The 24,143-nt window shown below is 40.8% G+C and overlaps 1 protein-coding gene across 1 annotated transcript in view; it reads left to right on the forward strand.

Moving 5' to 3' along the window:
- Window positions 1–24,143, forward strand: part of LOC149154422 (uncharacterized) — a 281,090-nt gene that overhangs the window by 197,389 nt on the left and 59,558 nt on the right. The gene's annotated exons all lie outside the window — the stretch shown is intronic.

Genomic DNA, 24,143 nt, shown 5'->3' on the forward strand with positions numbered 1-24,143 from the left:
CATCCTTAAACCATCACAGGTTGAGACTTCCCTTTTCAGGTTGAGGTTCTCCCTTTTATGCGGGGTGAGACCTCTCCTTCATGGTTGAAGGTTTCCCTCTTCAAAACATCAGGAGCACTTCCTCTAGCAGAAGACCTGAGCTTCATGCCAGACATGGAACAGTTCTGGGAACTGCACTAAGCGTTCCAGTGTTGGTGGTCATCCTTAAACCACCGCCCTTTATACCAACATTTCAGAGAGCACATTCAACCTAGTGCTGCCATGCATTTTTGCACATTTTGTATTATAGCTCTCCTCTTGGACTCATACATAACCCTTCAGATTAAGGGGGGAAAAATGTTGGACACTTAATCCTCTATGGGTTGGTGTAGAATGTGAACAGCCATGAGAGTCCAAGAGACCTTGGGATGTGGAACCCAATGGTCACACAAATGTACTATAAATGTATTTCATTGTCAAATAATAGATGTACTCTCTTGCTTATCTTTAATATTCTGTTGCTGCCATGTGTGTGTTTAGCAACTGTAATCCCTATAGTGACTACTGCAGTACCATCTACATTGGCAGCTACATTAGCTCCAAAAATTCCTATGGGCACTGCCTTGCCCATCACCACTGCAACATCCACATCAACAATTTCTACAACAGCAACAGGTACAACAACAGATGAAGCAGCCAAGCTTGTTCATGCCATGTAAGAAATGTCTATTCAGACAAACGAGATAAACAAGCTAAAGGAACAGGTGGCAAGCTTAGAAACGGACTATAAGCTTGCCAAGATTATGCAGAAAGAGGAGGAACAGAGGCTGCAAGGATAAAGGAAAAGCTCAAGTTAATGGAAAGATACTTGACACTAAAGGAGCCTCTTGGAGAAGCCAAGGAAAAATTGTGGGCCAATATCATTGACTCTATCAATGATATTTGGCCATCCATATAGGTCATATTCAAGCAGATTGATCTCATAAGATTAATAACACAGGCTATTGAGAAGGTGAAGATAGAATTAGGTAACAGGCCTAGAGTTGCCACCAGGCTCATCCAATTCTTAAATTCAAAGAACAAGTGCCAACTACAGGAACTAGAAATTGAAGACATGACTGCTACTATTCTGAAGGTAAAGAAAGTCCTCACCAAGAGGGATCTTATGCATAAGTTAGAGGAAAATAGCAAGGAAATGCAAGTAGCCGTTGATAGGTTCATGGCTAAGTTTGACAAGCTAAAGGAAAAGGGATTACCTAATCCCTTAGTCATTCATGATAAACTTATGGAACAAGGAGATTACAACGACAAACTCAGGGATGAAGCAAGACAACAAGTAGCTACTTCACAGGTTTCAGGAATACCAACAGGAAAGGTACTGTACAGTGCTTTTGAAAATGTATTTTACCTCCAGCATGAGGTAAAACATCTGTTTGTAAATAAGCCTTCATTTTCCAAATACACTGAGGTAGATGAAACTTACCAGAGAATGCTGAGTATCCGGTTACCAACAGATCAAGAATGGGAAAAGTTGACTGACTTACTATAGCAAAACATAGTTAAAGGTCAAACACACAGTCAACGAGGTAAAAGAGCATCAGAGTCAAATGGTTACAGGGTCAAAGAGTATCTGTGTGAAAGAGTATCAATATAGAAGACAGTGGCCTTTGGCCAGCACAGAGCATTAGAAACCATAAACTTCTAGCTAAACCACAATTAAAGGGACAACAAGAAAACAGTTCAATAGCTGTCACTATCTTCCTGCGAGAAGATATTTTGAATTTCCTAGATTAATTCCCAAGTTAGTTTGGGATATTTTGTAAAAACATTTTGTATAAATACTTCACAAATTGAAGTATGTAGTGGTGGATTCTTATACTTTCAATAGAATTTTGTTCAAAGACTGTAAAAGCTTTTGTATCATTGACTGGGCCAGGGTGCTGGATTGATGAATAAAGATCAGATATTTCAAGGGATTCATGTGTAAAGCGGAGTACAAATGAGTAATTCTCTTGTGTTGTTTTATCTCTCTTAAAGTTGTTTCATAATCTTAAATGTTTCAGAAGTCTGAATGTTTTAACTTGAATATTATTTCAGAATTTGCTTAACTGCACTCTGTCTTACTGTTATACATTCTTAATGTTTTCTCTTAAACTATCTTAGCTAGGGAATTCTTAACTGCTCCTTAGCTTTTGTAGTTTCTCCTCTGGTCTATAGTAAAGGATTCTTAATTGCCCTTTACTCATGATTCACTGCTGTTCCCCCATCTTAGCCTCGGTCTGAGGATTCTTGATTGCCCTCTCACCTCCGTTAAGACTCATTTCACCATTTAGTCCAAGGATTTGTACTTCACTCTGCTATCTTGCCCCTTGAACATTCCCTTTAGTGAGTTAACTCCAGCTTTGCTGCCCCTTCTTTGACTCCATTGCCCAATGGCCTAAAGGCATCAACCTATCTGTCTGTTTTAAGGATTCCACCACCAAATCTTCATACAAATAAAAAACCCCCCTAAACTCTAGAACTAGCCTAATATCTAAGCAAACATAGCTAAATTATATAGAGAGAGCCCTCTCTGAGCCATAGGTTGGCTAGAGCCTATGCTTAAAAGTTGGTTTGTGGTTACCTCGAAGCCTTCCCTTCTTCCAAAACTTCCAAGGAAAAGTTTTGAGTGATAACATGTTCCATGGGTTTTTCCTATGCTTTTGAAAAGTGGTCCATTGTTTGTTTATGGCTTCCCATGCTTTTGAATAGTGTTCCATAGTGAAGCTCAAAATGCCAAAGAAAGTGTCAGGATTGATCAGACAAACTTCTTGGGTAACTGCAAAAACGGGGAATGATCTTATGTTTTTTTTTTTTTTTTGGAAGCCTTGGTGACTCAGGTAAGAATTTCTAAAAAGGTCGTTTGATAGACATTGATAACCCGTATATACTTGCAGGTGTAAAATGCAAAGTCATACTAAACACATCCTAAGAGGGTCATGCCATATATAGAAATGTATGGAAACACTGAAACATATGTGGTATGGCCTAAAAGGTGTTTCACAATTTCGAAATGAGTTTTCTATGTCCAATTATCATTTCAGGGCTATACCAACCTGTAGGGCTTGTTTCCAAATCGAATTGGACAATTCCGGACTTGGTTTGACTGTAGGGACACACCAAAGCAACTCTAAACCTTAATTTGAGGCTAATTAAGCCTTAATGACACTTTGAGAAGCGTCTGAAAATATATAACTTAAAAAAAAGGATTTCTCCCCTCCAATTTTCTCTTGATGCAGTTTGAGGTGGGAAATGTAGTGAAAAGAGAACCAATATTTCCAGCTCATCTACAAAATGAGGTGAAGAATTTGCTAGTTTTGTTGTGGGTTTGGATGATTATTTAGCCATCCAAAGTAAGCATAACAAGTCGACCTGCAAACAATCTTCAAGTCGGCCTAAAAGGAGGGACAATCCTCTATATATAGAGGCTCTCCACTCCATTACAACGTCGACCAAGCAGTGCTGAAATCTGCGAAGAAAAGAGGCAAGAGAAAGGGTAATGAAGGATGAAGAAGAGGTCTCCTAGTGCAACGAAGGAAGGAGGAGAAAAACCGAAGTGAAGACGACTGTTTCTAGGGCTAGAAACAGTCACACGTTCGAAGAAAAGGTGGTCAAGTCTGCGGATATGACAACAGGGACAAACAGTCCATGAACTGGTGTTGTTTGGGCTTGAAACTAGGCTTACAGGGCCTCCCAAGTAAAGCGAAGAAGCCCAACTCTCTAGCGAAGGAAAGGAACCCTAATTCTCTAGGGTATGTATCACACGTGGGAAAACTAGGGCAGCTGTACAGTCATACACCTAGACTTAAAGAAGAGTTTCGTTGGATCAAGAGAAGGGTGTCTCCTTAAATAAAATCTCGAAGAAAGCAAGAAGAATATCTCATCAAGAAGCTAACATAGCCGAGGTCTATCTCTAGACAAAGCAGTGAAGAAAAAGGACGAAATGTTGGGGAGAAAAGTGCCGGAAGGAGGAAGTCCATGTGCCGGGGAACATAGTGTAGAAAAGAGGAAAGACTTAACTTGTGCTTGGAGGACATCCTAGTCAAGGGTCTAGGGTTTGGCATTGATCAATAAGAAGCTTCAATGAGAGAAACTTACTATAGGGTTTTCCTCTCAAGAGAAGAGAGGTTTTGGCCTTGACAGAGAGCCAACATCTTGTGTTCTTGTTCTTATGTTTTTGGTAGCAGTTTGATGAAGTACACACGTGCATTAATAAGAAGAAGAACAAGATTAAGCTAAACAAGAAAAGGTAAAAAGACTCCACAAATTGTTATCAAGTCAAGAAAAATCACACTACACCTATTTTCCCTAGATTCTTCAACATAGAAGGGCCATCAAGTAAGTCCATGTTATCATCTTTCTTCCCAGGAGGAGGCTGAGGAAGGTCCCTTGCTTTTCCAAGGGCAACATCTTCATCGAAAGTTACATCCCTGCTAAACTTGATCTTTCTTTGACTAGGTGTCTAAATGCTTTAGAGTTTTCAATATATCCAACAAACTACCTTTCTTTCTGGTGGCTTCTAGCTTGTTCCTCTTGTCCTTCGACACATGGAAATATATGGGGCAACCAAATATCTTGAGATGCCTAATGTCGGGCTTCACACCTGTGAATACTTCTTTGGGAGTCTTGTTCTTGCTGGAGGGGAATGGTCCCCTTTACTTCTTTCCACTTTGGGGCCATAACTCACTTTGATGATTGATGTCATGGAGCATTGCTAGCAAAGTTCTTCAATTGACCCTATAGAGTCCAGTGTTTTTAAAACCGTTTTCAAAAATCGGTTACCGGTCAAACCGGCCGGTTAGCAAGGCTGCCGGTCCGAACTGGCCAAAAAACCCGGTTTGACTTGGCATTTCACCTTTTTTTGGCCCTAACCGGTGAAAACCGGCTGGTTTAGGACGGAACCGGCCGGTTCTGTCCTAAACCGGCCGGTTTTAGGCACGCCCACCGTAAAGTTTAAAAATCATATTTTTCACTGTGTTTTAGGGGTTTTGGGGGGAAACTAAGGGTGTTTCAACCCTAACAATGTTAGCAATTAATGGTAATGTTAAATTCTTAAAGTAAAAGTGACATTTCTTTTAATTTTAATTTTCATCCTTTTACTTAAATTTTTAACATTACCATGAAATGACTCAGGATGTTTGAGAGTGGTTTCGACCTCATTGGATTTCATATGGAGAAACTAGAATTTTAGATTTCACTCAAAATTCAACAGACTTAATGGTTTTCAGGATTTCATGGTTTGGGGCTAAACAATAAATGCAATCGGAGCTCCAAATGATGAGCAAAACTCCTGATCTAGATGCCATTGTGTTGGACAATATTGATCCAACATCAGAATGGGTGGAGGAGACTGAAGAACCTGTGTTTGAGGCTGATTTTGATATCGACATGGCTTTAGCGGGGGATGATACAGATTATGTGGTGGCATCAGAACTAGGATCAATAGCGGCATCAAGGAAAGGCAAAGAACCAATGGAAGGCACTAGTCATGCAGGTCGACAAACTCGTGCTTCCATTAGGTCCACTTCTATTGTCATTGGTGGCATTAATACTGAGGTTGCAGATCAGGCTGAGGCATCCTCAGACTCTGAACCAGATGATGTCTACGACTCTATGTAGCTCCTGATGATGATCCTGTGTCTAGTAGTGGTGATGAACTTGATGATTGATCATGTGTACACTGTAGACTTGTAGTAGGTCAATGGCCTCATAGCTTGCCGCATTGTTTTTGGACTTTATAGGCCATTTAGAGCCTCATTTCTTATGTATTTTGCTATTTTGTCGATGATATATATTGTACTCGGTGCCATTTTGATATATTCACCTTTACATGGTATATAAATGAGCAAACGTTGCATATTTTGTCTCTATTGGCTTGGAATCATGGTTTTACATCTTAAAAATAGTTTTGTTTCATTAAAAATTAATTATTTAATGTATTTTTTTAAAACCGGTTCGTTTAGACCAAACCAGTCCCGGTTAGACCGGTTCCGGTCGGTAAACCGGTTCATTAGGTGGACCGGTCCGGTCACCGGTTCCGGTTTTAAAAACATTGATAGAGTCCTTCATGTTGAAGTTTCTAAGTTTACTTAGTTTAGAAACCCTTCATGCACTTTTTCTAATTTATTCCTACCTATTTGTTATTTTTCTTTAACAAGTTATTTACAAAGTAAATACTGAAAATAAACACCAGTGCATGCTCAACATATTACAAATCAACAACTAAAAGAAACAAGAACAAACACACCACATGACACCATTATTTTTGGACCAATGTCCCTGGAAAAACCCAATGCGGGAAAACCGGTGCAACTATCTGAGGGTTTTCTTATTAAGCAATATCAGAGTACAATCTGGGTGCCGAAATTGGCATACCCAACAGAGAATTTCCTTATCAGCTATACCTCACAGTTTGAGAGAAATCTCCTGACTGAAACCCTGGAAAATCCTTCCGGCAACTCCTTAGCACAAAACTGCTCTGCAACCTCAACGTCTGCCCAATCTGGACTGTGTCAGCCCCTCTCTATCTCACACTGGCCTTGTGTCAGCCTTTCCTGGCCTGCATCAGCCCTAGGAGGTCCTGCGTCAGCTTTCTGGGCCTCTGCGTCAGACATGTTGGCCTCTCTGGTGCTCTGCGTAGTGCTTGGCTGCCTCTATGTGAGCCCTTGCTGGCTCTGTGTCACTCTCCTTGGCTGCTGCGCTGCTCTCCCGACACAATCTCTGCCTTCTCTGTTTCTCTGTACTCAATGCCCCTTAGCTGCTCTCCCGATCACTGATTCTATCTCTCTTAGCAAAGCCCGCTCTAGAGAATAGAATGACTGATCACTCTGGTGTATTCTCCAAGTGACCCTCAAGCCTCCTCTTATACTTTTCTTGTTGACATCTCAACGGCTGAGAATAAGTCCCTAATCAACGACTAAGATTAGATCTGGCTTGATCCATGTCTTTTGGACCATTCTAACACAGATTCATATTAATACACATTAATATTTTATTTTCCCTAAGTTTAGACTTAGGGACTCCATTAGAAATATTAATTATTTTAATATCTCCTGATCTGTTTAGAATCTGCCCAAACCGTTTCCAAGTATTGGAGATCTCATGTGCACCAACCTCTCCACCAAATTTCGTGGCTATAGCACATCCGATGCTGCCCCAAATCAACACTCCCTCTTAGCGAGCACTGTGCTCTAGCAATACTCCTCACTGAGTATTACTTTGATCATCCGGCATCGGTACTTGTAATGATGCTAGGCCTGCCTGCCCAACATCCTTTGCACTGCTGCCTCCTATACTGCTGCCCATCGTTCTGCCACTGCCACTGCTGCATATGTACGACAGCTCCCTCTACATCCGTGCTGCTGCTGGTCCTTCCTCCCAGCACTGCATCTGCACTGCACCTCCTCTCATCATGTTGCATTGTGCTGTCCACTACTGCACTGCAACTCAGTTACTGAGAAGTAAGTAACTGATCTCCCAACTGACCTCCCTGTTGGGCTAGAAACACCCACTGATGCTGAAGCTCCCTCTGTCGCTGACAAGTGCTCCCTCTCTTTGACCTCTGCGCTGCTGCAACAACTCCCTGCATCTCGCACCGTTGCACACCTCGCTGTGCCTTCCTGCACTGGTGCAACACTCATGTGCCTCTCGCACTGCTGCAACCTGCTAGCTCTGCGCTGTCTTGGGACTCCTACATTGTAGCTCTCTCTGCCGCTCCATCCGCATCCGTCTCTACCTACTCAGCCAGTCCTGCTACTCCTCTTCGGGCTCCCGTAGCAAGGTCTAATCCAAGAGGCTGGGTACCTCGAGGATCCTGCCCCTCATCGCCTGTAGTTCGCCTGACTACAACTCGATGTCTCCCCACTTCTGCTCAAGTGGCGTGTGTGCACTCATGGCACAGTCATCGTCTGTCAAAACTTCCTTCTCTGCCTGTGCTGGTGCTGCCTTAATCTCGGAAGAATCTCCCCTACTTTTCTTCCTTGGGCACTGGGTCACATAATGACCCATCTCCCCATAGTGGAAGCACTTGATCTTGGAGAGATCTTTCTTCTTCCGCTTCTCCTGCCTTCCCTCAGATGCTAGGGCCACATCCTCCTCCTCTTGCTTGAACTTGATCTCTTTGCTGCTGCTACCTGTCTTCGACTGTCGTCTGATCTCTTTCTGGCGAAGAGCTGCCCACATCTCGTCCCAAGGTGGGAGAGTCCCTCTGCACAGGATACTCTGGACAAACACTTCCCAATCTTCTGAGACAACATTCAGGGTTGTCCTCACCATAAGCTCCTGATCCAGTGTCGCTCCTATAGCAGTCAGCTGGTCTCGGATCTCATTCAGTCCTCCAAGGAAGGTGTCAATCGATTAACCCTTCTTGAGCAGCATTCTTCTCTGCACAGAAGTATGCTGGTACTGGTTCTTGAGAGTCTCCCACATCTCAACTGCCGTTTCCTTGGCTATATGTGGTACCACATGATCCTTGACCCCGTCAAGGATAATGCACTTGGCCCTCGCCATCGCCTCTTCGTACTTGTCGTTATCATTGGGGTCGACTGGGATAGCTATAACCTTCAAGGTGAAGTTCTTGACATGATTCCTGTCAAACATTGATAAGATTCTGGCCTTCCAGACTGTGAAGTTCGATGCTCCGTCCAGTCTATCCTGGTCTCTTTCCTCGTGTAGTGCCATGACGCTCCTCTACTTCCCTCTTGGAAGTTCTCTGTTCAACTCCCCTAGGTCTCTACTTCCCGTCTGGAAGTTCTCTTCTGGACTCCCTTTGAGCCTTGATTTCCCTCCTGGAAATCCTTCTACTGCTTATCGAGATGCCCCCTACTCTGATCATCTTGTGCAATTGCACTGCTGATCGAGGTTCCTCGGCTAGAAACCCTTGGTAACAATTCCTCTGGCCCTGCTCTGTCAGGGACTGTTTTGATTACAGTACCTCAACAGCTCCACTCTGCAATATTTCTGCAACCTTCTAGACTCCAGCAACTGCCTCTCTGTGAATTGCGTTAGCCCCTCTTTGCCTCACGTTGGCTCTGCGTCACTCCAGATGGGTCCGCGTCAGCCCTGGGATGCCCTGCGTCAGCCCTCTGGCCCTCTGCGTCAGCAATGCCGGCCTTTCTGAGGCTCTGCGCAGCTCCCGACTTCTTCTGCGTGGCTCTGCGTCACACTCTTTGGCTTCTGCGCTGCTAGAAACAACTTCTGTCACCTCGGGACAACTGTTTTCTGCTGCTATTGCTCCGCTCGGTTGATGTCTTTTAGTCCTCCTGTGATCTGCAATCACGCTCTAATACCATTTTGAAGTTTCTAAGTTTAGTTAGTTTAGAAACCCTTCGTGCACTTTTTCTGATTTATTCCTACCTACTTGTTATTTTTCTTTAACAAGTTATTTACAAAGTAAATACTAAAAATAAACACCAGTTCATGATCAACATATTACAGTTTAGCAACTAAAAGAAACAAGAACAAACACACCACATCACACCATTATTTTTGGACCAATGTCCCTAGAAAAACCCATTGTGTGAAAACTGATGCAGCTATCTGAGGGTTTTATTATTAAGCAATATCAGAGTACAATCTGGTGTCGAAACTGGTCTACCCAACAGAGAATTTCCTTAGCAGCTATACCTCACAGTTTGAGAGAAATCTCTTGGCTGAAACCCTGGAAAATCCTTCTGGCAGCTCCTTAGCACAAAATTGCTCTGCAACCCTAGCGTCTGCCCAATCTGGACTGCACCAACCCCTTTCTGTCTCAGGCTGGCCCTGCGTCAGCCCCAGGAGGCCCTGCATCAGCTTTCTGGGTCCCTGTGTCAGACACATTGGCCTCTCTGGCCTCTGTGTCAGACACACTGGCCTCTCTGGTGCTCTGCGCAACACTTGGCTGCCTCTGCGTGGCCCTACGTGAGCCCTTGTTGGCTCTGCGTCACTCTCCTTGGCTGCTGTGCTGCTCTCCCGACACAATCTCTGCCTTCTTTTTTTCTCTGTACTCAATGCCCCTCAACTGCTCTCCCGATCACTGATTCTATCTCTCTTAGCAAACCCCGCTCTAGAGAATAGAATGACTGATCACTGGTGTATTTTGCAAGTGACCCTCAAGCCTCCTCTTATACTTTTCCTGTTGACATCTCAACGGCCGAGATTAAGTCCCTAATGAATGGCTAAGATTAGATCTAGCTTGATCCATGTCTTTTGGACCATTCTAACACAGATTGATATTAATACACATTAATATTTTATTTTCCCTAAGTTTAGACTTACGGACTCCATTAAAAATATTAATTATTTTAATATCTCCTGATCTGTTTAGAATCTGCGCAAACCCTTTCTGGGTATTGGAGATCTCATGTGCCCCAACCTCTCCACCAAATTTCGTGGCTAGAGCACATTTGATGCTACCCCAAATCAACACTTCAATAAGAGATCCCAAAGTAAAAGCATCTCTCATGTGAGATTTCATAGGCTAAGTAAGGACCTTTCCACTTATGAAGGTTACTCTCATACCAAGTTCTTCTTTAATCCCCGAACATACATCACATTATGAAGAAGAACGGATTCACTAGAGTCCAATTGAAATTTGACAAAACCAAAACCCTTCACAAGATGAGTAATGTTTTCTCCCAGGATGATGTTCAAGTTTCTCTCCCTTTGAACTAGGTTTGAGAGGACTTCCCGGTACCCAGAGAAATGTCTAAAAGCCCCACTATCTACCAACTATCATATGAATCTGGAGGGGAAGAACTAGAAAGGGCAGAAATAATCAGTGTTGATAATATCGGTATCGGGAAAATATCGGCTAGGGTCCGGAAAATATCTTATCGGCAATATCGGCGAAAATATCGGCAAATATCGGCAAGCATAAAAAATGCATAATATATTCATTTTTTTCAGATTTCTAAACATATAAATCAATAACAACATGAACTAAACACATTGGCACATAGATATGAAGAAGGCATTGATATATATGATGTCAAATAGAAATGATACATCAAACTTCAAAGGTGATACCAGATCCTGCTGATCCCTGATAATTGTCCAATCAAGGACTCAAACTCCTCAGTGAACTAAACCTTACAAACTCAAATATATGTATTATGGACTGATATTTAACGTAGCATGTAATCATCAGAATAGGCAATTACTTCAATTACCTCTACAGGTAAAAAACATCAAATTAATAAACAGTTGTAGAGGGCCGAGGCTTTATTAATTGATATGCCTACAACTGAAGGTGTGCATTTTTCCATCCAACCATAGGTTCATCTGTGCCTATCTCTATCCACAGTTGGTCAGTTCCTAGCCAAGCAATGAAAGGCCGAAAGGTTCCTCAGGTAGGCTGAATATATCAGACAATTTAAGAACAATTTCTAAGAGATTGCATATGTGCATATAGTTACTCATAATGTGGAATAAAGTTAGTGCTACATGTCCGAAGGCTTAGAGGGCTAGGTATAAGAGCTATTCATATTTCAAAGCTTCACCACCGATACTTAAGACTCTGTTATAACTTATGATATATTTTAAATTTTTATATGCTCAGAATATAGTTACACCATGGTGGTTACATGCAGATATGCCAGTTACAGTCAACCAGGTCTCCAAGTTGCTGGACTTCACATGACTGAGCATCAGTCACCAAACTGATGATGCAATGGTTCTGTTCCTTAGCATCAACCGCAATCTCCTCAGGCCACAGTCAGTTAGTCACTATATCCCAGGCTGCTGAGTCTCAAGTCATCAAGTCTCAACTTATATGATTATGCTTTATTCTACGATATATTATGTTACCAGAAACAATGTATGCAGATAACTGAGGCCCTACTGATATACAAAGAAAAAGCAATTAGCAAAGGCTATGGTTTCATTTGAGAAAGGTATTAGTCATAGGGGGAGCAGAGTGCTACAATAGTAAACCTTACCAGCATTAATGTTTGGTCACTTGGTGTGTTTATCGTGAACTGTCACGTGAATGGCAACCAAAACCATATCTAATATACAGGCCTTAGAGACCATATAGGCAGAGACCTCAGAGATGATTTATGCAAAGTTTGGAGGGCACCAAAAGACTATATGGATCCCTGCAAAATGATGCACAAACAACCAAAACAGAAAGCGCAAAAATTCATTTATACAGCCCGCGCGGAATTTTTTTAACCGCAGCTGCGATATTTACCATCGTCGCGCGATTTTTTGGAAAATATCGCCGAAAAATCGGATTTCTCGCGCGATTTTCAAAATGGGAAAATAGCGCGATATTTTCCTGCCGATATCTAGTTTCGCAGAAAATCGCGCGATATTTACGAATATCGCCGAGATATCGGCGATATTATCAACACTGGAAATAATAATATATTTAGATTGACGAAGAACGACATTATTTTCATACCTGGAGTTCCTTGATTTCTTTTGAGGACGATGACCTTCTTCACAATCATCCAGAGCATCTCTTCTTCTTCTATCATCCCCTCTTCTTAGATCATCTCCCCTTCTTCTATCATTGAACCTGTTGTTGAAGTCACAGTTGGACCTTGGAGCATTCCTCTTTTCTAGGCATTCTCGGGCATAGTGACCATGCTTGTGACAGTTGTAGCACTCAACTTTCGATAATTTCCTTTTGAATCTTCTATTGGAGTCCTTGGAATCAGGAGGAGGCGTTCTTGAACCACATGGTCTTCCTCTTCCTTTTCTCTTCTTGTCTTGAGCAACAAATGCAAAGGGCTCTCCTTCTTAATGTTTTTGAATCCTCCCTTTGGCAATCATCTTGGTCTCCTCTTGAGTGCATTTACCAACAAGCTCATCAAATGTCAAAAGTGTTGCTTAGAGTAGTAATGAAGGTTTCCCAAGTAGGAGGAAGACCTTGAAGAGTCACCACCACCAGCTCCCTGTCAGATATTTGTTCACTAGCAAATTGCAATTGATCCTTTAGGTGAGACACCCTCATGATATAGGATTCCCGCTTGTTCATCCTCATCTCGTTGAGTTGATTTTTCAAGGAGAGGATATGATTTAAGTTTGTGACCTTATACATCCCAACCAGCTTGTCATAAATATCCTTAGACTTCTTCTAGCTTCCAACGTAAACAAGTAAATGATCTTGCAAACCATCAATGAGAATTTTGTTGGCTTTGAGCTCACCTTGGACTTGGCAGCAACAAGAGCATTCTTCGGAGGAACAAGAACTTTTCCTTCCACATATTCCAAGACATCATTTTCATACGATATTACTTCCAACCTGATCTTCCAGGCTACAAAATTAGATGAGTCTCCCAACTTCTTAGAGTCCTTGAAGTAAGAGGTAGACATCTTGAACCAGTCAAATAGGCTCCTTCAATTTCTTTCAAAGATGATTGCTCTTGTCTTTTGAATCCTTGGGCTTGTCTTCACCTTGGCTCTGATACCATGTTAATTTTCCACTGTTCTATGTTGTTACAATCACTTTAGCCAATACTATCTTCAATTAGCAATAACTTTCAAATCAATTTAATCTTTCTAGCAACAAATAACAATTGTAGATAGAACAATAAATGTAATGACAGTAGAAGACAATCAAGAGCAATAATAGACACAAGGATTTGGTCAAAGATCAAGGGAAAATCTACAATGGTGAAAACCCTTTCAAATTTTTCTTCTTATTAGATTGTCATAAAATGCTTAGTAAAGAGAGTACAGTGATTCAATTCACCATCCAAGAGTCAAAGGTCAACATCTATGACTTTCCAACAATCAATATCCAAAACTTCAAGAGATGAGCCCAAAAGTCAAATCTGGTCAAACTGTCAAATCTTGTCAAAGTCAACAGTGGTTAGCAACAACAAATGATGCCCTAACCAGTCATAAGTCAACGGTCAAACACCTCCAAAGGAGCTCGGTCAACATCCCAAAAATGCGGCCTAGAAAGCTTGTCAAAAATTAAAATGAGGTCAAAACAGTTCCAAACAACTCGGTCAAACCTTGTCAACGGAGAGAGAAATTCAACTATCAAATCTGCAGTCGGAGTCCACAGACAACTGCAGTCAAGGTGCCCAAAAAATCTCGGTGTTTGTGCTAAAGAATTCGGCCTCCAAAAACAGTCCAAAATGGCAAGTTAAATTAAGTCAAACTATGTGCAATCTCAAAAAGTCAACGCTGGTCAAAGACATTTTCGGCCCAATCAATTTCTCCTCTCTCCTCTTCACATGAGTGAAAGAGAACTGCAAATTTTCAGATGTACGAACCTCCAAGAGACAAAGAAATGAATGTGTGAGATGCGTGTTCAAATGAGGTGCTAATGAGCTGTATTTATAGGCATTGGAGGAGACCCAATTTGTCTTTAAAGCCAACCTGAAGTTTTGTGCACTTTTGGGTTTTCACATTAAAAATATATTTTTCCTTGACCAACTTAAATTCTTTCAAGGGAAAACACTGTCTTCTCTGAATCAGGAAGGCTGTCCAAAGGAGGAAATTTGTCCCTGAACTGCAAAAATTAACAAGAACCATATATGGTGCACAACCATCTATTAGGTCGATGATTAAAAGAGAAGAAGGAAGAAGCAAACAAGCTGGTTGGTGGGTATTTTCTATGGAGTGGCATTTCCATCAGCATTGCCAGGAACAATCCATTTTACCAACCTATGTTTGATGCTATTGCTATTGTTGGCCTGGGGTACAAAGCCTCTTACTATGATGACTTGAGAGGGCCTATTATTCAAAACGAAAATGCTGATTGCACTACTAGATTAGAGGAATTTAGGGAATCATGGGAACACACGGGATGCACTGTGATGTTAGATGGTTGGACTGATCAAAACTATAGAACCCTTATTAATTTCTTGGTTAATTGTCTTAAGGGGACAATGTTGATGAAATCTATTCATGCATATGCACATATCAAAGATGCACGATTATTATGTGATTTGTTGGACGTGTTCATTTAGGAAGTAGGTCCACATGTTGTCCAGGTCATGACAAACAATGCTACAAATTATGTTGCTGCTGGTAGGTTGTTTATGGAGAGGCATCCTTACTTGTTTTGGACACCTTGTGCTGCATAGTGTATTGATTTGATGTTAGAGGGCATAGGAAAAGTACCTTATGTCAGGGATATTGTTGAAGTTCCAATGTTGTTAAAAGCGCGAGTGGGATTAAATCGGCGCCGGGAATAAAGCGGAAAAATCGGCAAAAGCGGGAAAAAAGCGGAAAAAGCGGGAAAAAAGCGTTTGGCACAAAAATATTCATTTTTTTTTCAATTTTTTTAATATCTAAACCATCTACAACATAAAATAAATACATTGACACATAAATATGATAAAAAAAACTAATATATAAGATGTTTAATATCATTTCTAGCGCTAAAATCACACATAACATTGAATCATGTCCTGAATAGTAAGTCCTGAGTCCCAACTCAGCCTCAAAATATCAACAAAAAATATGATAATGTATCTCATCATGTCATAATGTCATATACAATAAAATGAAAGTCTAATCCTATTGATTTACTCTGCCCCTCTTGCGAGAAAATGTCACAGCTTTCTCTTTCCCTCTAGATGTAGAAGCTGGTGCCTGTGCTGGTGGAAATAGCAGTGGAGTCTGACATGCTCTAGAAGCTGAAGAACTAGTAGTAGCAGCTACAGGAGGTAGACGGAGACCACGTCCTCTACTGGTGGTAGTGGTAGCCCGGGTAGGCGGTGTCACCTCCTCCTCCTGCTCCTCCTCCTCCTGCTCCTGCTCCTGCTCCTCCTCCTCCTGCTCCTCCTCCACCTGCTCCTCCTCCTGCTCCTGCTCCTGCTCCTCCTCCTCCTCCTCCTCCCCCTCATCCTGCACTAACCAATCATCAGTGGGATCCATGAGAGGCCTCTCGGTCTCAACCCTCCATTCAGCAGTGGTGTCAATCCCATCCAATGAGATGGCATCCATATCAGGTGTCCTCTCTAGTTGCCTCACCCACAATCGAAGATTGTAGTAGACATAGACCATGTCATTAAGTCTATGGGACTCCAACCTGTACAAAGTTCATGAAATAATAATTAATAATTAATATTATAAAAAAAATATTGTTTAATGAATTCAAAAATTTATTTGGAAATTTGCAATATTTTAAATGTTTAAGTGTTAACCTATTGCGCTTCTTGTTGTGTATTTTTTCAAATACACTCCAATTGCGCTCACATTCTGAGGAGCTGCATGTTTGGCTGAGGATGCATATGGCAAGCTTTTGCAAAAGGGGTACTCTGCCACCATACATCTTCCACCATGCGTCTACAACAAAATTACAAATAAAATTTTAAATAAACATAAGAAAAAAATGGAATTTGAAGAGACAATGAAATTTGAAACAAAGTTACAAAGTACAAACTAAAAAATACCTGGCATTTTAATCGTCCTATCAGTGACAGCCATCTCAAAGCCAAATGTGCCACCTGACATCTTATATGTCTCAATTTGTTTAGAGATCTCTATACGTTGTTCTGGAGATCTCACCATCTTCTGGACACAGGATAATAATCCATCCATGATCTCAGCATCAAAATCAAATCCACATGCATAAGAAAATGCAGGGTTCAGGAAAAGCCCAGCAGCATGAATGGGACGATGGAGTGTGTTGTTCCATTGTTCATCAATCACTTCCCATAGAAGGAGTTGTTTCTGAAACCCATCATCTCCCTTATCATCATAGTAGGACCGAATGGCTTCTTTGGCCCTGTCCATGGCTTCATACAAATAGACCATTGCGGGCTTCTCACCATCAACCAACCGAAGAACCTTTACCAAAGGTTCAGTAACGGCGCACACCTCCTGCACTCCCGCCCAGAAGTCTTCCTGGTATGAAACTAGTCTGCATACGGCCTCTCCTTCTGGTTTGCGGCTCATTGACGAAGCACGCCACTCCTCTGAAAGAAACATTCTCTTCAAATCCCACATAGAATTCAAGAGGGATTGAAGAGATATGAAACTCGTCGCAAACCGTGTAATGGCGGGGCGCACCAACTCTTTGTTGTTGGTGCATTTTCTCATCAAGCTAAGCACAGATGTATGATTGTAAATAAATTTTGTGATGCTTTTTGATGAGTCAACAATATCTTTGACAAAGGGAATTTTCCCTATGTCCTCTAACATCAAATCAATACAATGGGCAGCACAAGGTGTCCAAAATAAAGTAGGATGCCTGTCCATAAGCATTCTACCAGCAGCAACATAATTTGCAGCATTGTCCGTTATGACTTGGACAACATTTTCTGCACCCACCTCCAAAATAAAAACATCCAGCAAATCACATAAAGTTCTTGCATCTTTGATTTGATGAGTTGCATCAATAGATTTGATAAACATAGTCCCCTTGGGACAATTAACCAAGAAGTTTATAAGGGTTCTCCCCTTTTGGTCAGTCCAACCATCTGACATAACAGTGCATCCTGACTGTGCCCATGATGCCCTAAAATCCTCCAATCTTTGGGTGCAGTCACGCTTTTCATCTTGAAGAATCCGGCCTCTGAAATCATGATAAGAAGGGATTTTGTACCCTGGGCCAACACTGGCAATAGCATCAACAACAGGTTGGAAAAATGGATTATTCCTTACAATGCTGAAAGGAATATCACTCCAGAGGAGAAATTTTGCCATCAACCTATCAGCTTGTTCTTTTTCAGTTCTTTTTAGCATTGAACCGATAGTTGGTTGTGAACCAGGTGTGGTTCGAGGAACAAAAAATGATGATGCAGCTACCGGATTGACTGACGCTGCAGTAGAACCAGTGCCACTTGGCCCACTTCCTTCAGCTGACCTTTTTAGTTGCCTTTTGAGTTCTTCTTTGGCCTCTCTAGTGTGATCTAATTCTCCCAATGCTCTCATGGCTCTTTGGATAAGTTCAGGATTTGTATTTATACAGGGCCCCACATCACGTCCAGGGATTTGTGCAAGGTGATACTTCAACCTGTACACCCCCCCGCGTATCTCCTTTCCACACAACTTGCAATACAAGTTTTGTCTATCATTCGGAGCAAAAGGTTCACCATATTCCCAGAAAGGATCCAATTTCCTTGGCATGTTTGGTTTTGAATTTTGAATTTGCAAACCTATGGAAAAATAAGGATTAGGAAATAGGAATTTAGGATTACAAATTACAATTTAGCATTTACAAAATTACAAGTTACAAATTTACAAAATCCCAATTTCCAAACCCAAGTTACCCAACCAAATGGCAAATGCCAAAAAACAATGAAAAAACATAAACAATGTTTAAAAAAAATGAAAAAAAAAAAAATTGGTTCCCATTGTCATACCAAGTTACCCATCCCAAATCAATGAAAAATTACAAAAAATTCTTTAAAAACAATGAAAACAAAAGGAAAATGGTGCCCATATGAAGTTTCCCAACCAAAAACAATGAAAAACAAAGTTTTTAAAGAAGTAAAACAAAAAAAAATTAATCTACATACCGTTTTTATGGACAAATTGGTGATCTTGTCTTGGATTTCTCCTAAAAACACTTGGATTCGCTCCCAAAGTGGACCCAAACCCTTCAGCGCTTCTCCTCAAGGCTTCTCCTCCTCCTCCGCACGGCGACAGTCAGAAATGACAAATAAAAAATCGATTTTCATTGTTATAACCCCGCTGCCCATGCCCTCAGCGCTTTTTTCGAAAAAAGCGAGCTTTTTTCGGAAAAAAGCGGTATAAAAAAAACCGGCGCTTTTTTGGTATAAAACGCGGGTTTTAATCGACTAAGTCAAAAATGTGCGCTTTTTTGAAAAAAGCGCGATTAAATCGCGCTTTTAACAACACTGTGTTGAACCATCAAAAATCATAACAAAATTTATATATAATCATGCATATGTACTTCATTTGATGTGAAGATTCACCAATAACAAGGAGTTGGTGTGCCTTGCTATTACACTATTTGCCGCTAGCTTCATATCTCTTCATTCTCTCTTGTATTCTATGTGGGATGTGAAGAGAATGTTTCTTTAAGAGGAGTGGCGTGCTTTATCATTTAGCCACAAACAAGAGGGAGAGGTCATATGCAGGCTAGTTTCATACCATGAGAGCATTTGGGCAGGAGTGTAGGAGGTGTGTACCATTACTGAACCTTTGGTAAAGGTTCTTCAGTTGGTTGATGGAGACAAGCCCACAATTGGCTACTTGTATGAGGGCATGGATAGGGCCAAAGAATTCATTCGTAGCTATTATGAGGATAAGGGGGAGGAGGGGTTCGAGAAACATCAATTGATATGGAAAATGATTAATGAGCGATAGAACAATACACTCCATCGTCCCATTCATGCTGCAATGATTTACTTGAACCCCACATTTTCTTACTCCTCTTGTTTCAGTTTTAATGCTGAGGTCATGTATGGATTCTTTACTTGTGTTCAGAAGATGGTGTCATCTCCAACAAAATGTGTAGAAATTTCTAAAGAAATGGAGATATATAAGATGGCAGGTGGCACATTTATCTTTGACATGGCTATCCAAGATTTTATTGTCTCTTCATGCTTTGCTTCAACTTTCAAATTTCAATTTTTTCTGATGTTTCTCTTATTTGTTGTAGATGCGTGGTGAACAAGCTATGGTGGGAGAGCACCCAATCTCCAGAAGCTTGCCATTCGAGTGCTCAACGAAACATGTAGCTCCTTCGAATGCAAGCACCACTGGAGTGTATTTGAAAAAATACACACCAGGAAGTGGAACGGGTTAAAATTTTTTAAGTTTATTTTTTGAATTCATTGAAAATTATAATTTATTAATTTTATAATTATTAATTTATAATTTATAAACCTCATATAGGTTGGAGTCCTATTGCTTTAATGACCCAGTCTACGTCTACTACAATCTTCGATTGTGGGCGAGGCAACTCCAAAAGACACTTGACATGGAGTCCATCTCTCATTGGATGGGATTGACACCATTGCTACATGGGGGGTTGAGACCAAGAGGCCTGTCATGGAATCGACCCCTGATTGGTTAGAGGAGGCAGTGGAGTGTTGATTTTTCAAAGGTCTTCTAAAATGATAATTACTTCTTATGATTTCTTAGGTTAATCTTTTCTTGCATTCACATTCATCATAAAGAAATTACACAGAAGATCTCAACATTAGAAACAAAATACTAGTAGGATCATGAAGAGAACCAAACAAGAAAGACAAGAAAATTACCTTGGGAAAACCCACATGGGGGAAAAATCCAACAACCTTTTTCTTAGAGAAATTATTCAAATCAACAAAGATACATCTAATTTTAAGTCAAACATGAAGTCAAACTAACTAGTGATATAGCTCGAGCCACAACTGGTCAAACTACCCTCTAGACAAGTCAATTTGTTGCCCAAATTTCTTGTACCACTGGAAGACGATGACCAAATTTCAGCATGGAACTGTACGAAACCGAAGAAGAGCTTGTTTGATCGGCAACCATACCTGCAAAAGAAACTGTCTTTTTCTCTGAATCACTGAGATTCACCATTGAACGAACTGCAGAAGAGATTTGTAAAAGATTCATGCAATCTAACCATAGATTGGTTAGCTAGGGCAAAACCCTAGCCGCCACAAGGGTTTTCAGAGCTATGTCCATATAACTCCATGAAACTTTTTTAGATGATGGTTTCAACTTTCAAATAAATCAAAGTGTAGGCACTCTTTTGATAACTAAAAGGCATCAAGGAATACGTGCTACTTCCAACAATAGAGAAAGTGGAGTTTCAACTCCAATAATAATTAGTAACGATAATTAATAAATATAACTATAACTATTAATGAACTAAATATCAAGCTAAATTAAATATATTTATATTAAAAGTTAACTATATTAAAAAAAAAACTAGGTATTAAAATCTACCTATGGGCCCTCCAAATTGCTGAAGTTGGCGAGTGAACAAAGGAACGAAGGCGATGGTTGACCACAGTACGAAGAATAGTAAGCAACACATGCAATGGAATATGAGCAGAGGATAGTGGTCAGACGACATAAGACATGGCGGTGTGGGGAATGAAGATGACGCGAGGACAACAAACAGTGCGGATGGTGCAGATTCGCGGTGGGACAGGGGAGTGAAACAGACAACTGCAAACAAGTTTTGCACTATGGTGGTGGTTGATGCAGGAGCATCTAGGCCAAGCCAGCAATGTGATGGTGTTGTCACATGTTGTGGCTAATGAGAGTTTGGAGGAAGAATTGGTTATTTAATTTTTATTAATTTCAAAGTATGTAAGTAGTTATATTGTTGCAAATACTAAGGAAATTAGAGAATAAGTGGCAAGTGATCCTCCCTGCGTGGAGATCAAACCAAGTAGTTATATTGATTAGTTAGGGTAGGATATGATTTCTAAATATATAGTGAATTCCTTCTTATGTGGAAGGAGATTGTTAGATAGAGCATATATGTATTTCCCTGTCTTTTCTGAAGAGAGAGAGAGAGAGAGAGAGAGAGAGAGAGGGATTCGAGAGGATTCACGATGGAATCGTAAGCCTACGGGCAGTTTAGGAAACAGAGGCTCTAATTAGAAGAATCAGGCTAGAGAGGGACGGAGAGCCTCAATATGCAATCATGTGTTTGTATGTTAATATACAGAGAGTTGATTCTGCGTTTGGAATAGTGTGATTCATTATGAAATGATAAATTCTGTTTGTATTAGTGATTTTGTTTAGCATATGTATCCAGGCGGAATTCGGTGAACACAGAGAGGAGTGTCCAGGCAGAGGAACTGTGTATTTTTCCTTTTCAAATAATTATGTTGTATATATGCGTTGATGACTAAAATACCATTAGTCGGCATGTTGATCAACCATCGATCACTAGAAGGATCGATGGCGATCCATTGATTAAATGAATGATTGTTATATGGATATCGTGTTTAAAACCAGAGTATGGCAGAGGAAACCCGAGTGTAGTGTAAGTCCATCAATAGAACGAGAAGTGAAGAGTGATGCACAAGATCCGTTGGATTGATATGATCAACGGACATGATCATATCGCTGAGGACAGAGTCAATTGATATCGCATCGGCAAATATGGTTTATAAAGGGTGGACCTCAGGCTTCAAGAAATGCCGATGAGCAATTGCCGATATATCGCATCGGCGGAACCTTTATGTGTTATCGGACCCGATCGTAGGAGCAAGCGATTGCGATCAGGCAATTAAGTGTAGACCGTCGGATCAAGTGCCAGATCGACGGTCACGATTTAATCGCTAATCGCAAATTGGAGGAGTTAAGGCTGGCGGACGGGTGGAATGCCAATATGTGATTAAGCGATATCGCCGATATGTGATGAGGCGCGATCGGTGATCGGAGAAGGCGGAAAGGATTGAAGCCGAGAGCGGACCCGAGGAGTTCTGAATGCGGGTGTATAATATTTGAAGTCCGGCTTAGGCGTTGACTGCGGGGTTTCCATGTTTCCTATATGTATTTTGTGTATTATTGCATATCGATAGAAAGAAGGGAAGGCACATTATCGCTCGATTGCGATAGCGATAAAGGTATATATCGGGAAATGTACAAGGGCTGTTGAAAAAGGTAAGATTTTGTATATTTTCCGTGTATTCCTATAAGATGTGTGGTCCCGGGGTTTTAAGGAAAAAGCATATAATTAACGCTTCCGATAGAATGTGGGTTTATAACCACAGGTCTACGCTTGAGTGATGGTAAATGAGGGGTTTATTGCTTTAGTGCGATTTACACCCCATCAGTGGTAGACGAAAATAGGTGGACGACGACGATAATTGTTAGGTTGCGGAATAATACAACACTATACAGTCGGGGGACTATGCAACACACAATGGAATAGTAACTAAATTATTAACAATTGTGTACGATGATGTTTGGTTTGATAGGATCTGATGATTTTATTGGCTCTAATACCACTATAGCAGACAATGTGTGTAGAAAATATATTTGTATTTAGAAATGTATTGATGAATATTGAATAGATGATGAGTTACAATGAAGGCCCCCTCCCGCCTCCCATGTAAGTACTAGGAGGGTGCTTGGTGTACATGAAGAAGTGTGTCCTTTTAAATAGGACACATCCATACATTTTCCTAATTATGTTTGTTACACGAAGGAACCTGCTCTGATACCAATTGGTGAGCTCAAACTTATACTAAATTAGTATAAGGTAATTTTTATTTATTCTAACAACATTGAATCAAAAGTAAACATTCATGTATGAGAGCTATCAACTACAAAAGATGAATCACAATATTTTACGTGTAAACCCTTTTGGGAGAAAACCACAATTTTTTTTTTTATAATTTTGGGTAGGCATCTACCTATTGTTGCAAGTATTCGTAGACACTAACCTACTAGAGACACAAATCCCCACTGTTGCAAATATGCATAGGCACCAACCTACTGGAGACACCAATCACCACCACTGCAAATATTTCTAGGCACTAACCTACTGGAGACACCAATTTCCACTATTGCAAATATTCATAGAAGCCAACCTACTTTACTGAGTCTGCATGCTACTTCTCCCTTAACCACGATTGCTTGCTGCTTCTGCCGTCACTAGATCTGCTCACTATTTTGGCCTTCACAAGTTCTGCTTGCTGCTTCTGCCTTCACCAGGTCTGCTTATTGCTTTTGCCTTCACCAGGTCTGCTTCTCCCAAAACTTGTCTTTTGGCTTCTTCTCAAGAGTGAACTTGTACAACATGCCATGTATCCAATTTTGGGAATGTGATTTTGAAATTTTTACCTGAGCCACTTATGTATGCCCCTTGGATCTATGAAATTTTCATAGTCTGAAAACTCCTGGGAAAGAAGTTACAACGAAAGTTCAAAGATTACTTGTTTGAAACTAATTTCAGGATAATTCAAAATCCTTAAATTCGATAAGGCATATCTCTTAAAATATAGTGAACCAAAGTATGAAATATTTACTTGATGTACTGCTATATATCTTCACAAGTGTTGAATATTGTTGTCATTGATGCCAACGTCCGTAATGAATGCTCTTAATATTTGTCTGGATTAGATCAATTGGATGCTCCAATGGAAGGATGGTTGGAAACCCTGTAGCCCCACATTTGTCGTGGTTTTTGAAGATAAATATCTGTGACATTGATCTCAGGACCATCACCATTAGGTGCTCCTTATTGTACTGATTCCAGTGGTATGTTGAGCGCCACAAGTGGCCTCACGGTTTGAGAAATATCC

Source organism: Pinus tabuliformis, chromosome 9 (assembly GCF_031772625.1).
Source record: "Pinus tabuliformis cultivar Carrire ecotype Pingquan chromosome 9, CPIR1, whole genome shotgun sequence".
Classification (NCBI taxonomy): domain Eukaryota; kingdom Viridiplantae; phylum Streptophyta; class Pinopsida; order Pinales; family Pinaceae; genus Pinus; species Pinus tabuliformis.